We start from the raw sequence: 15,404 nt of genomic DNA, 5'->3' as shown, positions 1-15,404 counted from the left end.
GAAAGACTTGGGTGATTTGAGTGGTGATTTTAAAAGTAAGAAACATCACAATATGAAGATAAAATTGGAATTCAAGGGGACAAATTGGGGCAAATATGTGTTTGTAAGAAGAGGAGTTAGGGATTGGAATAATTTACCAAGGGATATGTTCAATAAATGTCCACATTCTTTGGAATCATTTAAGAAACGACTAGGAAAAACAGAGAGGGAATCTTACACCTGGGCGACTGCCCTAAATGCAGATAAGTGGTGATTGATTGATTGATTGACTGATTGATTGATTGATTGATTGACTGATTGATTGATTACATCACGGTAAGAAAAGCATGCTCTTTACAACATCAAGAAGTGTTTCATCAATTTCCGTCGTTTTATATAGAATACAGATTATTCCACTATGGAAATAAGAAAAACTCACTGGCTAAATGTCGCTGATTCATACAAGGGAACTATCTATACGGTCATATCGACAATGAAATTTCGCTGAGAGTATGAGGGCCAAAAGAAAGCAATGTACAAGAATTTAGCTGCCATTTTGAGCTGTAAGATCCTGAAATAGACACGGAAATATCTAATAAGATTACACGCTTTTGCATATAGGTGGACGTGGACAGCCCTGTGACCAGCTGAGGCAACTGCGTTTCCTTGAGCTTTCTGTGCCACACAGTTAACACAGAGAGCAGCCATGAATCCGGATAATTTTCTAGAGTATGCATTGCGTTATTCGCGTGAAAAAGGTTTCTTTTCCTTCCAGGAAATAACTTCGAAAAAAAGGGAGATGGGTCGACATGTGATCGAACTAATAGAAAATCATCCCATCCATTGTCTCGATGTCGTGTCTGGAGAGAAATAGTGATAGCGAAAGTGACAGTCGAAACATCAACACCTAATCTGGATCATCTGAAGGAGAAGACAGCACACCATTGCCAGGATCCGAGTTTGAGCCCCGATCTGATTTTGGTCAATCCAGTGATACCGCAGTCACCTGATACATTCACTATCACTACTGATCTGCAGTTATTGCAGTAGCCCAGGTGGCATATTCCTTATATGCTGTTTTCCTAGCCTTTCCTTAAATTATTTCAAAGAAATTGGAAATTTATTGAACATCTCCCTTGGTAAGTTATTCAAATCCCGAACTCCCCTTCCTATGAACGAATATTTGCCCAAATTTGTCCTCTTGAATTCCAACTTTTGCTTCATATTGTGATCTTTCCTATTTTTAAAGACACCACTCAAACTTATTCGTCTACTAATGTCGTTCCACGCCATCTCTCCACTGACAGCTCGAAACATACCACTTAGGCGAGCAGCTCGTCTCCTTACTCCCAAGTCTTCCCAGCCCAAACATTGTAACATTTTTGTAGCGCTACTCTTTTTTTGGAAATCACACAGAACAAATCGAGCTGCTTTTGTATGGGTTTTTTCCAGTTCTCGAATCACGTAATCCTGGTGTGGGTCCCATACTCTGGAACCATACTCTGATTGGGATCTTACCAGAGACGTATATGCCCTCTCCTTAACATCCTTACTACAACCCCTAAACACCCTCATATCCATGTGCAGAGACCTGTACCCTTTATTTACAATCCCATTTATGTGATTATCCTAACGGAGATCTTTCCTTCTATTAACACCTAGGTACTTACAGTGATTCCCATAAGGAACTTTCACCCCATCAACGCCGTAATTAAAACTGAGAGGAGATTTCTTATTTATGAAACTCACAGCCTGACTTTTAACCCCGTTTATTATCATACCATTCACATGTACCAGTTCACGATATGTTTCCAGTCCGCACTGCAGGTCTTGCGTACAATATGAACGCTTTACATGTATGGTTAAATACCACTGTTCGCAAAAATTGTATGATGACGTCAATTAGAATCGACGTCGTTAAGTCCCGCTGAGTACAGGATATTGATGTGTAAAACATTATTTCCTCGCTTTACAGAAGCAAGAAGTTTGCGATGAAGACCTGTGTCTATGGGGCTTGGACATTTCAAGAGAGATTTCAATGGGACAAAGTAATTTCAGCGCATCTGCTGGTTGGTTGAGTTCCTTCAAGAAAAAGTACCGAATCAAAAGTAGAGAAAAAAAATACGAAATGTGTATCCCGCGCATATCTACAAGAAGAAGAGGGAAGAAAAATATAAAGTCGCAAGGAAATTTGTGGAAGCAGCTACAGAGTGATTTTTAGATTTCACCCCTCCTTCAATAGGCCTATACAATACAGGTTAGTGGTTTCGTGAGTGAACTGGAAGCGAAAAGGGCTCTAACGTTTTTTGGTGAGAAGTATACAGAAGCTCTTGCCCAGTTAGTTAATGCATTCACCTATTCGTATACAATTATGCCTACAGTTAGTATGGCCGGTACTCTTTTACCGAAAATATTCATTGTACCACAGGGGGCAACTTTACCTTTTGGTCCGAGAGTAGTCAGAGAAATATTTCATGCTGAAAATATAATTGTAACAGCCACAAAGTCAGTGAAAATGCGATAAAAGGAAATAGGGTATTGGTTTAAAGAAGCCTTCTTCCAATCCGCGTAAGACAATTGTTTGCTTCTGTTAAATACCTGAATTACTTATAGTGATAAGTGCTGCCTTGAAGACATTCCTCCTGGCAAAAGTATAGAAACTCTCCAGATTCCTCCCGGCACTACAAGGAAAATACAGCCCTTGGACAAATTTTTCGCCGTTTAACAGGCACTATTCCGGCTTGTGACGACTTACGGTTTGATGTTTATCAGAGAAACAGCATATTGAAAATGTTTTCAATTTTATTACCCACGGTTCAAGGACATGATTAAAAATTCGTGGTTCGCTACCAATTTCACAACGGAGAAACTTCACGAGCTGGAAGTGCCAGCAAACTATTGCCTTGAAACAAGTAAGGAAAACTGTGAAGAAATCTGTGGCCTTAAAGTGAATTTTCGTTGTGCGTGGTGCCAACAATATTTGTGTTTTTTCATGCGATTAACACTTTTCTTTTAGGATTCACTTTCGTTCCGTAACATTAACCCTTCAGTACTCGCGTTCCAGAACGTTGCGTAAGGACTCAAGTGGGGTGCCAAACACTCCATTATGTAAATTAGTATTATCTTCATACAAATATATGTTTGTATATTATATTTATTTTGACAAATACTACACTAAAATGGGCAATTCTATGAGGAGAACGCATTTGTCTTTGCATACTACATAGTAAGTATAAATATATTCCATTACATACTGAAAAACAACCTCCGTGGCTCAGGCGGCAGCGCGTCGGCCTCTTACTGCTGGATACCGTGGTTCAAATCCCGGTCGTTCCATGTGAGATTTGTGCTGGACAAAGCGGAGGCGGGACAGGGTTTTCTCCGGGTACTCCTGCTTTCCCTGTCACCTTTCATTCCAGCAACACTCTCCATTCTAATTTCATAGCATCTATCAGTCATTAATAATTCACTTTGGGAGTGGCGACTCCATCGTACGAATAGCCTGTATCTGCTTCATTCATTCCATCCCTGACCCGGTCAATGACTGGAAAACAGGTTGTAGGTTTTCATTCATTTTTTTCATTCATTTTCACACACAGAAAACTGTTAAATAAAGAGAGTTCCTTTGTATTTCTTCGTATCAAAGGTAATATCAGCAACGTAACACCAACATAATACACAACAAACGGAAATATAAGACGTTATGAAGGTTACACAAATTATTCGTTGTCACTTCGAACATTAATCAGATAGTAACAGTCTTAATCTCACTCACTTTCACTAGCAAAAGTTCTACAAACTGGGATGAGATGTTCCATACAAAAAATTCTCTTGCACTTTTCACATTCAGTCTTGGACTTCCTCTCCGTACAGCATGGACATAAAAGGCATCGTCTTTCAGATATTTTCGCCTCTTCGTGTTGTCTTTGGAATTACTTTCACAAATTATCTGCGAGTTAATTCCACATACATTCATCAGGGTAAAGAACACTGTAAGTGACCATCGTCTACTGTTTCTGCTGATATCATACTTGGAACATAAAAAGTCTACAACATCCATTGCCCCCTGTGCTATCATCAATTGCTGCATTAAAGTGCATTGTGGAAAGCAACAGTCGGAAAGTCAGCCACATTACCCCTACTACGAGCTTCTTCTGGATCGTCACCCAAATCCTGGATGATTCGCCGGATTCGCTCTTGCTCAAGCATCATATGGCATCTGACGTAAAATAATCGAAAAACAATGTATTTGCTGTAAATAATTGCTAAAGTTAACATACGGAATACGAAACACAAGACTGATATAATATAGAACATCTACAACTTACAAACTATACAAATAATGCTGCATGACGTACCACTAAAATATTTATTTAGTTACGAAAGGACTCGGGAGGGATGTGATACACCTATCATCAATTGCTGCATTAAAGTGCATTGTGGAAAGCAACAGTCGGAAAGTCAGCCACATTACCCCTACTACGAGCTTCTTCTGGATCGTCACCCAAATCCTGGATGATTCGCCGGATTCGCTCTTGCTCAAGCATCATATGGCATCTGACGTAAAATAATCGAAAAACAATGTATTTGCTGTAAATAATTGCTAAAGTTAACATACGGAATACGAAACACAAGACTGATATAATATAGAACATCTACAACTTACAAACTATACAAATAATGCTGCATGACGTACCACTAAAATATTTATTTAGTTACGAAAGGACTCGGGAGGGGTGTGATACACCCCAGACAGAGTTTTACACCCCAGACAGAGTTTTACGCGCCTCACAGAAATGCTGGCAAGCAACTCGCTGACGGTTACGGTAACATACTGGAGTAACATGCTTGTTTACAGTGAATCTGTAGTGACGTAAGATGGCGGCGGCCGCAAGTTTCCGGCTTCACCAGCACCAGTGCTACGAGATACGGCGCTGCCTGTCTATTTATTATATGTCTGTGGGTGTGTCCCAACCCAAGGGTTTTATTTTTAGTTGCTGCCGTTATAATGTTGAGGCGTTACATTCGTGCAGCCCTGTATCTTCAAGTTGAATTAGAAGGAAGGAAGCTGATAAGACCGTAACCGTCAGCGAGTTGCTTGCCAGCATTTCTGTGAGGAAGCTGATAAGACTTCCTTCTAATTCAACTTGAAGATACAGGGCTGCACGAATGTAACGCCTCAACATTATAACGGCAGCAACTAACAATAAAACCCTTGGGTTGGGACACACCCACAGACATATAATAAATAGACAGGCAGCGCCGTATCTCGTAGCACTGGTGCTGGTGAAGCCGGAAACTTGCGGCCGCCGCCATCTTACGTCACTACAGATTCACTGTAAACAAGCATGTTACTACAGTATGTTACGTGCCGTTTTGTTTTATGTTGTTTTTATGTACATTTCACATTCATTTTTAGGAAAACTACTGTGTGGCACAATAAAGAATACCCGTGTAGTGTTTGGGTGTGGTTTTTCCTATTCACGAAGAAAGAACAGGGAAGGAATGGGAGTTTCAATACACGGGTAAGTGGCGTACTTTTGCTCATGTACACTTGTTGCCTACTTATTAATGCAATTAAATTTACGATTAAAGATGCCTAATTCACTTCCTTCCGGTGTATATTTGTTACTACAACATTTATTTACAAGTTAAGTTTTTGTTCTGCTGGTGTTAGTAATTGAACAACAGCGGTTTCGGTCTCTTCTAATCTTTAAAAATATGAGGATGTCAAAATTACTATTAAAATTAGAGTGGAAGGGCTGGTAAGTTTGCATCAATCGAAATAGGGTGTTAGGTTTATTATCATAGAATATTATTGAACATATATCAGGATTCGTGGTAAAAAGCAAAGCAAAGTCATCTCCGTACAGGCCATGAAGGCCCTGAGAGTGGTGGAAGGTAAGGGCTTCCACTATCCGTAACCTCGGCACTTGATGGGGTAGAGTGGTTGGCTCTACGCCCGGCCGCCTTTGCCTCCAGGAATTAAGCTGGTACTCATTTTTGGTGTAGGCTGAGTGAACCTCAGGCCCATATGCACCTCCGGAAGTGGAAATCTCATTTCTTAAATTTTACGACTTCCTGACGGGAATTTGAACCCACGTCCTTCAGGGTGAAACGAGTACGCCTTTACCGCCTCGGCCAGGTAACCCCTATTTGTGGTAAAGATGTTAGCCAATTCTCTACAATGTGATACTTGTAAGGAAGCTGTTGTACAAAAAGAAAACCCTTAGCCAGTCTGAGTAGCTCAGACGGTTGGACGCTGACCTTCTGACCCCATCATGGCAGGTTCGATCCTGTCTCAGTCCCGTGGTATTTAAAGGTACCGGTATTCAAATATGTCAGCCTCGTGTCGGTACATTTACTGACCTTAAAACTCATGCGGGATAAAATTCCAGCACCTCGGCATCTCTCAAAACCGTAAAAGTAGTTAGTGGGACGTACAATAAATAACAATCAACATTATTATTAGAAAATCCTTATCCAATCATTTCTTTCCAGAATAGTGGTAATCTGCATGTTCCTACGAAAGATGTTCATGTGTGCAAACTTACTGATACGTATTTTGGAGAGAATACCTGTTATGGTTTAAGCTGAGTCATGAAAGGGAACATACCAAATGAAGTTACATCTCAGTTGTATGTAACATTTTTTTCTTTCAAGTTAAAGCTCGCATACTTCGTTTATCGCCTTATTAGTGTAATTTCATCACTCTACCTGAAAATACGTGGGAGAACCCGCCTGGTGGCCATGATCGTTAAGGCGTTGAAGTTTAAACGCTCTGACGCCGAAGTTAACCGGTTCGAGTCCCGTTCATCGAATAAATGTCCACCATCAGAATGTTGGCCGGCAGGGTGGTGGAGGTGGTGGTGTAAAATTTATAATCACTAAATTGCGTGACAAAAGCCTGGATTAAATTCCAAACCTCTCCGCAATACTCACAAGGAGTGAGAACATACGACGCTGTTGATGGTGATTCGTCCGTCGGATGGGGACGTTAAGCCTTGAGCAGACCCATTTGTGCTATTCGACAGGAGTAGGCTATGTGCCGGCACCAGGTTTCACCCTCTCCCTTCCTAGTATCATATATCACGTGATTAATTTCATCTCATTAATTGCTCTGATGAGGTTGACGTCTGGAGGGGCATCCAGTCATAAAATCTCTCCGCGGCAGATGAATCTCACCTCACACCCGACCCCGTAGAGAAACGGGACAAGGATTGTACAATCAAAAAACCTGAAAATACGTGTAAATCATGCTGTTGGAGAGTTGAATGGAAACAGATTTGACCAATGATCGGTCTATAACAGGTTGGTTAGTTTTAAGCACTGGTAAATTGATATACCAGTCTTTCTTCTTTTAATAGTAAAATGAAGGACCTAATAGGTCTATTTAATCAATGTTGTTGTTATTATATCGATGTGCTTTCAATTATCTTAATTATCTCCTGTCCAATATTTCCGTTTCGGCTACTATTTTACAATAATGCGTCGGGGTAGTGTAGTGTCGTAAGATGGCAGCGGCCGCACGCTTCCGGCTTCAGAATCCTGCTGCTTGCTGCCAGTCTAAATCTACGAAGGAAGTACTATATTGTTTTACACTTTATTTTTTGCTTCCAAAATGAAGTACGTAACACATCAGTTGTTACATCCTCCTCCTCAACATAATCTCCTTGTAACTGTATGCACTTTTGCCATCGATGTGTCATTCTCTCCAGACTTTCTTGAAACCATTCTTTCGGAGTGCCGCGTTCGCATGCCTTGACAGCTGTGTACAGTTTTGCAAAATCCGCAAAACGGCGACCATGCAGAGGTTTCTTCATGTTCCCGAACAGATGATAATCACTTGGTGCCAAGTCGGGATAGTATGGTGGGTGTGGCAGCACCGTGAATCCCATTTGATCAATGGCAGCGGTGGTCTCTCGGCTAGTGTGGGGCCGGGCATTGTGATGTTGCATAAGCACACCTTTAGCCCATTTTCCTGGCCGCTTAGTTTGAATGGAACGACGTAAGCGCTTAAGGGTTGCCACATATGCTGCACTGTTAATCGTGGCCCCAAATTCCAGCCAGTCAATGAGACGATGTCCTTTGGGTCCCAGAACACTGTCGCCATTCGCTTGCCAACTGATGGCACTGTTCGACATTTCTTTCGCGCTGGACTGCCCCTATGCTTCCATTGCATCGACTGTTGTTTCGTTTGTGGCTTATGGTAATGGAGCCATGTCTCATCACTAGTCACAAGCCTAGCCATGAAGTCGGCTGGATCTTGAGCATGGCGTTGAAAAAGTTATTTGCACACGTCCACATGCCTCTGCTTTTCGTCTGCAGACAAGAGTCTAGGCACCCACGTGGATGGCACCTTCTCCAACTGTAAGTGGCTGTGCACGATTCGTTGCAGGGTGTTTCGGCTAATTCCCGTGGCTGCCTCCATTTCCGTAAATGTGATGCATTTGTTTCCTTGGATGGCCTGTTCGACCCGGGCAATGTTGGCTGATGCTGACACTGTCGCATTCCTTCCAGAACTGGTTCCCTTGTCCACCGACGTGCGTCCTGTTTTACAACTTCCACCCAGTTGTAAACTGTTTTCCGTGACGGCGTATGTTCCCCACAGACTGCCACCAGGCGCCGATGAATTTCTGCAGTGGTCACGCCTTCTTTCCATAGGAACCAAGTCGTATAGCGCTGCCCCTGACGGTAGCGTTCCATATTGTGTGCTCCTACGCTGACAGTGTTGTTATGAAATGGCTATGACGAGTGCATTCGTTGGTCCCTGTGCGTGTGCTGCTACCAAACGGTGGAACAAAACAGTAGTTACACGTCACCACCTTCAAAAGTGAAATGTGAACCATACCCGGACGTACAAAAAATAAAGTGTAAAACAATATAGTACTCCCCTCGTATATGTCTTTGGACACACCCCACCTGTGTCAATGTGTCATGAAGGGTTAAAGTGACCTGCCAGTTCGTTCTCTCTTTCTCTCTCTGTCTCTCTCTCTCTCACCAGCACAACTGCGACTCCCCTCCGTTGTGCGCTGCGCCAGCAACATGCGAGGGTTTTTCAGCAGCTGCGTTGTCACACGGACTTCAAATCGAGATTTCGACACCTCCCACTTCGAAGCGGAAACTAAATTTTTGTACATAGCTATTTTATGGTCTCCTCATCGTCGGTTTCGATATGACCTTAGTGATAGTTCCCTTGTTAGGTATCACTGCCGCAAACTGAGAGAGAGGAAGGAAATAAAAAGATACCGTCTACTTCATTGGAAACAGCGAGAAGTGACACTGGATGGGCGAAGACGGACACTGCTGAAGAAATAGCGGCGATGACAGCAGCAGGGCCAGAACTAATATTCCTAAAAACAGGAAAGGGCTATGCTTGGAAAGGAAGAGGCTGTGGCCTTAATTAAGGTACAGCCCCAGTACTTGCCTGGTGTGAAAATGGGAGACCACGGAAATCCATCTTCAGGCCTGCCGACAGTAGGATTCGAAACCACTATCTCCTGCTTGCAAGCTCACAGGTGCGCGCCGCTAACCACACGGCCTGCTCCCCCGGTGCAATTAAATAGACGTATGGCATGATTATGCAATTAAAATCATTAAGTATTTGAATACACACTAAGAAACTAATTGGCACTAAAAGAGAGTGCCAGACTGATGGATGCGCGCGGCAAGCGGGTGAATTATAACTCAGTGTCCACGACCATGTCAAAAAAATATGTACCCCTACTACCCCTCCTCACAGCACATGCAAAGTCTCCACTACCTGCCGTAGCGCTATACAAATTGTTTAGCCGCGACGAACGGCATTTTGTGCGTATTTCGGCCAATAATTATGTTAATAATTAAAAAAATAGAGGAAAGAATTAGCAGGTAAGACAACAAGGCATGTACAAATATCTTTATGAAAATAATTCCTAGTTCCATCTGGCTAAAGTGGAAAAAAATGTAATGTTTACTCCAAAAAGTTGGGGGAGGGTGCCACTGTTCCTCCTCGCCCCATCCCCTAATCACCGCTACTGTTTGTAAACACGCCAAAGATGCAGAAAAGGAAATTTAATAACTTATTAATTTATACACGTGTAGACATTCCACTCGATAATATAGTTGCTTGTATGAAACAAAAACTAATACTGTTCGGTGAAATACGTGTGTAGGGGGCATTGGCCTACGTCTGTTTGTAGCTTCGGCTGCATTCCGACCAGGTTGTCCAGATTAAAATAATGTCTGTGTATTTGTCGCTGCTGAACACACTATACATTGCCGATATGCTGGCAGCAAAGATAGTGCGGCTGTACCATACACCAGCCTAGAAATATGCGGTGGAAAACGATGTTTACTATTGCAAGGGGTACATTAGACCTGTAACGCTGAGTAACATGCTGCGAGCGACAGGCTGGTTCTTATCTCTTCATATTCTGACGCAACCTACCCGCTGACAGCAGTGCGCCTGTGAAAATCAGTTGGTAGACATCCCATTCATCATTTGTGCATGGGGGACATTTGTAAGTAGAAAGTACGACGTTCTTGAGCCACCTGGTATATTCTTTTTTGGGCTACCGGCAGTGATTTAAAGTCACACTAACACATCGAAGGATTTTTTTGACGCAAGGATGGGAAAGGGCTAGGATTGGTACGGAAGTGGTCCCTGCATTTACTTGTAAAAATTGGAACAACGGAAAACCATCTTCAGATCTGCCAACGGTGGGATTTTAACCTACTATCTCCCGAATGCAAACTCACAGCTACGCGACAGGAGCAGCGCGGCCAAGTCGCTGTTCGTAGCGGAATCGAAAAAGAAATCCTATAGGATTCAAAGTGTTACAGGTAATTAAGAAAATCCTCAGTAAGAAGAAAAAAAATCATCATATACATTCTAAAAATAGAGAGCTGTCTTATACAGTGAATTGATCTCAGCGAAGAAAGATGTTACAAGCTCAGCTCCTACACAGAACTTAATGAACCACTTCAAATTAAACTAGTGTGCAAATTGGTGACTTATTTCAAGTTACGTGTAAATAGTTACGAACTGTTTTGTCCGGCTTCTTGGCTGAATGTTCAGCGTAATGGCCTTCGGTTCACAAGGTCCCGGTGTAGATTCTCGGCCGGTATTTTTACTTTGGTTAATTTCCCTGAGTCGGAGGTGGGCATTTGTGCCCGTCTTATTACACATCTTGCTTTACTTACAACGCATTTCACTTCAGTACAAACTGCAAACCACCACAGAAGCACGCAATAGTAAATACAACCCTCCACAGGGGTTTGGCCGCAGAACTGATTTAAATCCATACAAAATGGAATTGGAAAAAGGCCAGGAGAAAGAGGAAAAAGAATTGACGAACTCTTTTCTGAAATGTGTGCTTTTAAATGACTGCCATATTTCATACATGCGGGTTATTTTCTACAAGCATTGTAAGTTTGTAGCCTTGCATAGACCGGTGTGACATCATCCGAGCCACGTCATGCTGAACTGCAAACCTCTGTGACATCGTCCGACCCGCGCCATTTTGGATCGTCTGCGAAGGGTCTACGAAATCTTTATCATGTAAAGTAAAACCTAACTCCTTTACAACAGTTCAGTATACAGAACGCTAGCAGTGCCGCTATCGAATACTTTAATAAAACACGATTCCGCGTCGCGCAAATGATGGAGACTGAAAGTGATAAATGTAAATGATAACCTATTTGTGCATTTTAACAACAAAATGAAGTGTGCAGAATTCGCGGTAACCGAATTCGCTGTTTCTCAAACCCAGAAGTGTAAAGGGACTTCTCAAAGTTGCGAAAACGGAGAAAAAGTACAACTTCAGATCGATGACCTCTAAGTGAACTGGTATCAAATCCGCCAGGGCCCAGTCTTAACTAAATAATCCTCAAGAAAAGGCCTATGCTTATATTTTGTAAAAAGTAGCCTAATATTATATATAAATGGGTATTATATTGTCTAATAATAATAATAATAATACTTATAACACGATTAGATATGTTATTTACATATACTGTTCTCGTTCTAACGCAATTTGGCAAACACCCACCTCGATAAGAAATATCACTTTCGTTTCACCACGCTATTAATAAGACCAACATCAATATGTACAGTTTTATATTGAATTTAGTTTATTCTACACTGAAAATAAGCATCAACTTACCAGCTAAATGGCACCTACTTGAGATCGTTGTCCTCGCCTGACGCCTACCTCAGCAGAGACAGAGGCTATTTCCCAACATGGGTCCGTAGAGATGTGTACTATCGAATAATAACTATCGAACCAGTCGATATTTCAACTATCGTAACGCCGTGCTGAGTGGCTCAGACGGTTGAAGCGCTGGCCTTCCGACCCTAACTTGGCAGGTTCGACCCTGGCTCATTCCGGTGGTATTTGAAGGTGCTCAAGTACGTCAGCTCGTGTCGGTAGATTTACTGGCACGTAAAAGAACTCGTGCGGGACAAAATTCCGGCATCTCGGCGTTTACGAAAACCGTAAAAGAAGTAGTTAATGGGACGTAGAGCAAATACTGTAACGTTATAATTATTACTATCCTAATAGTCGACTACTTTACAAAAACAAATAATACTGAAGTCACTCGCATTCCCGTCACTGCGACACAGTAGTAAATGAATCTATCGATTTATTATCATTTATATCTCTGGTAGCTATCGAGGGTTTTCGTTATGTTATTACGTGATATTTTTCGCTGTATATCTGTTTTTGTTAATTGCGTTATTCATAAATAAGGCATAACTACAACAGTAGAGTGTTTGTTTATTTTCATAAAATTCGTCTGTCCGTTAGATAATCAGCCCACTGGATGCTTGGATTCTCAAACAAAACTTCCAAAGATTACACGGATGTAGGGAAACCTCAAAAACCGATGGCGGTGCCAAAATGAGGCGTACTAGGCAAGATGAGGAGTGAGGAAGTTCGCCATTGCTTTCTTCACTGGGCGAGAAAGTGCTACGAGGCTGACGTATTTGAACACCTTCAAATACCACCGGACTGAGCTTGGAGCAAACCTGCCAAGCTGGGGTCAGAGAGCCAGCGCCTCAACCGTCTGAGCCGATTAGCCCGGCCCCTTTTTTGTTTTATTTCAGTATCTGTAGTTTTGTTGGTGGAATGCTTATATGGATAGTTTATTATACGCAGTTGTAACTTCCTTAGTTTTTATGTTCGTACAGGCCTAGGTACTAGACGCGGTATTTCGTAAACAGTATTTTTTTACAAGTTACCTTACGTCGCATCGACACAAATAGGTCTTAATAAGGTCTAGGAGTGTGAAAGAAGCGGATGTGGCCTTAATTAAGGCGCAGCCCCAGCATTTGCATGGTGTAAAAATGGGAAACCACGGAAAACAATCTTCAGGGCTGTGGGGTTCGAACCCACTATCTCCCGAATGCAAGATTACAGTTGCGCGCCTCTAACCGCACGGCCGACTCGCTCGGTCATAAACGGTACCTAGAACTTCAATATCCGTAGCGCATATAAAAAAGGTGATAAATTCTTTACATAATTAATACGACAGCCTTATAAATTTTGTTCACAGAGTGAATATAGAAAAGTCGAGGTGCATGAAATTACGACGGAAAAAATAGTAGCCTACAAGACTTGTACACGGACGGCCCTGACAATTCGCGTATCGTAGTACGAGATAACTCCTTTCAACCAGCCTACCAGCTCCACGTCTAACGTAGCTGCACTACGGGTGGCCTAACGTAGGGGTCCCCACCGCCTGTTCTCGATGGCAGACACGCACATTCTGCTGAGTACTGCTGCCTCGCCGAGGTCCACAACTGGATATATGAAGCCGAACAACACCACCGTCACCCATCCCATGGGAGGCCAGGGCCACTGAAGCTCTAGGCAGCCATTAAAACCAGCACTGCACACAAGTAGATCCTCACTTGAGGCCGCAATAGTAGAAGTGGAGACAAGTAGACAACCCTCGGCAGCTGCATCCTGCTACCTACCGCCTACGGCAGCGCTTAAATCAGAGGATTTCGATAAAGAACTGAGAGTCAAACCAAGAGTAATCCTTGCGGGAGACCTACTAGAAAATCACCGTAGAGCTGCATTCCATTCTAGGCTCTCTGAATTAAGCGCTACTGACGGCTCACGAGGTGAAGGCAGAAGCATTGCCAGACATGTTGGAAGCAACGTGCTCTCGCAATACTGACCCTTCTAACGATGACTTTATAGACGAGATGGAGGAGTCTACTCGAATCAGGCGACCCTCACCCGCCTATAGACTTTAAATTCGTAACACCTGCTGTAGTCTTGTCCCGCATTAAAAGACTCACGAACAGGAAAAACCACGGCGTGGACGAGATTTCAGCGGTGTTTTTAAAGATCCTTCCAAAGAAGGCAATCACATTTCTGACCAAGCTGTTTACTGCTATCTTCCGCTTCGCACATTTTCCATGTAGCTGGAAAACTGCGAAGGTTATTGTAACACCGAAACCACAAGCTGGCTGACGTTTCCACAGATTTCCAAACCTATTTCTCTCCTCTCAATCATTTTGAAGCTCTTCGAAATGATTCTCCTATCCCGACTACAGTCTATTATTGACGAACTCAATCTTGAACCAGACGAATAATTTGGTTTCAGGAAAGAGCATGCCACAACCCACCAATTACACAGATTTACGGAAGACATAACGAAAAACTATAATGACAATAGGCACATATGACTTTGTTTTCTGGACATCTCAGGAGTCTTTGACAAAGTCTGACATGAGGGACTGATCTTTAAGATGAAGCTATTCGGCTTCCCTCCTTACCTCACGGCCCTGATGCAGAGCTACTACTCAGAGAAGAAAGTTTCAAGTAAGAGTTAAGAAGGCTCTATCCACTGCCCGGGTAATCATCCCTAGTGTGCCCCAAGATAGTCTTACAGCGCCTAGCCCAGGGATGGCGAACCTATGCCACACGTGTCACTAGGTGACACGCGAACACGATTTCGGTGGCACACCACATGAACATATTAAAGTTTTTATATACGTCTTGTGCTACAGACTATACAATATCTCATGGTTCATATAGTCATAGTGTTTCACGCGTAAGAAATAAATATCGAAAACCTGGCCGTCAGTCAGTAGGTGAGTGAAGTTTGATTTGTGTGTGGTAACCAGTAGCGCGCATATTTATTCGCTGTGTGTTACTGAATGTCGTTTGTATACGGACCTCACAAACATGTTTTCGGTGCCGAAAAAACAGAAGATTAACAAAAGTAGTGATCGGATTCTTCAAGAACAGTGGACAACGGAATTCAGAGTGATATAAGGAAGCAAGAATGATTTGTGTTGCCTGTGCCTGAAAACCGTCGTGTCCCGAACATTCAATGTAGGCGTAAAGCGCTATTTCGAGACGAATCATTTAAATGTTCGTTCCTTGCCAAATGAAGAAGGAAGAGAGCTCGTTTCACAGATAATC

This window comes from Anabrus simplex, chromosome 2 (genome assembly GCF_040414725.1).
Source record: "Anabrus simplex isolate iqAnaSimp1 chromosome 2, ASM4041472v1, whole genome shotgun sequence".
In the NCBI taxonomy this organism is placed as follows: Eukaryota; Metazoa; Arthropoda; class Insecta; order Orthoptera; family Tettigoniidae; genus Anabrus; species Anabrus simplex.
Note: the sequence above shows the minus strand (reverse complement) of the source record.